Genomic DNA, 1,069 nt, shown 5'->3' with positions numbered 1-1,069 from the left:
TTTTTTTTTTTTCAGTGTTTATTTTTTTTATTTTTTTATTTTAAAGATTTTATTTATTTATTTGACAGAGAGAGACACAGCGAGAGAGGGAACACAAGCAGGGGGAGTGGGAGAGGGAGAAGTAGACTCCCTGCTGAGCAGGGAGCCCGATGCGGGGCTCAATCCCAGGACCCCGGGATCATGACCTGAGCCGAAGGCAGACGCTCAATGACTGAGCCACCCAGGCGTCCCTCAAGTCAGTGTTTTACTTGGTAAACATGTCTAAGACCATGCATCCCTGGCTGCTAAGCACCATGGAGGACAGGGCTAGAAAGGTAACAGCTTTATTTTGAGCAGGGGGCAAAGACAAGGCAGCACTTTACAGCTACATTGTAACTAGATCCTGCATGAGGCTGGGGGGTCTTAAACAGCCCTGACCCATCATATTCATCCTGGGGAATGACTTTCAAAGAGATGGAGCTAAAATTAAATCATGTTTAAGCTTCTGATTCCAGTCATGTCAGAAAGTAGCCCTACCTTTGGACTGTTCGGTTCAGTTACATCAACTCATAAATTATTTTTGGAGCACCTCGGTGGCCCAGTTGGTTAAGCATCTGTGTTTAGCTCAGGTCATGATCTCAGGGTCCTGGGATTGAGCCCCATGTCGGGCTCCCTGCTCGGCACGGAGCCTGCTTCTCCCTCTCCCTCCACCCCTCCCCTTGCTTGTGATCACGCACTCTCTCTCTCTGTCTCTCAGATAAAAAAAAAAAAAAAGCTAATAAATTATTTTTAAACCTTTAAACTCATTTGAGTGTATTGTCTTGATGTTTGGATTTTGGTTCAGTCACTTTCAACCAGAAGTTCAGATCAACAGATGTCCAATAGAAATAATGAACCTGAACATGAGTGGCTCAGAGAAGACCCCCTGAACACACTACCCGGTGCCCCATCCTCCCCTTCCACTTCTAGGCCCACCCTCAGTGATGATTCATCCATGCTGCTGAGGAGCCTACAATCTGGGGTTATTTCAGGGAACTCTGAACTGTTCCTTTCTGTAACCAGAGTGGTTTGTTCCTTCCTCTGTCTTGGA

At 46.2% G+C, this 1,069-nt stretch overlaps 1 non-coding gene across 1 annotated transcript; it reads right to left on the bottom strand.

Moving 5' to 3' along the window:
* Positions 1-257: 257 nt before the first annotated feature.
* Positions 258-388, bottom strand: LOC118532707 (small nucleolar RNA SNORA63). Its single transcript, XR_004915864.1, has one exon. It is a non-coding gene; the product is annotated as a small nucleolar RNA SNORA63 (small nucleolar RNA).
* Positions 389-1,069: the final 681 nt, after the last annotated feature.

This window comes from Halichoerus grypus, chromosome 9 (genome assembly GCF_964656455.1).
Source record: "Halichoerus grypus chromosome 9, mHalGry1.hap1.1, whole genome shotgun sequence".
In the NCBI taxonomy this organism is placed as follows: domain Eukaryota; kingdom Metazoa; phylum Chordata; class Mammalia; order Carnivora; family Phocidae; genus Halichoerus; species Halichoerus grypus.
The sequence above is the reverse complement of the archived record's forward strand: the minus strand, read 5'-3'. Positions and strand labels throughout refer to the sequence as shown.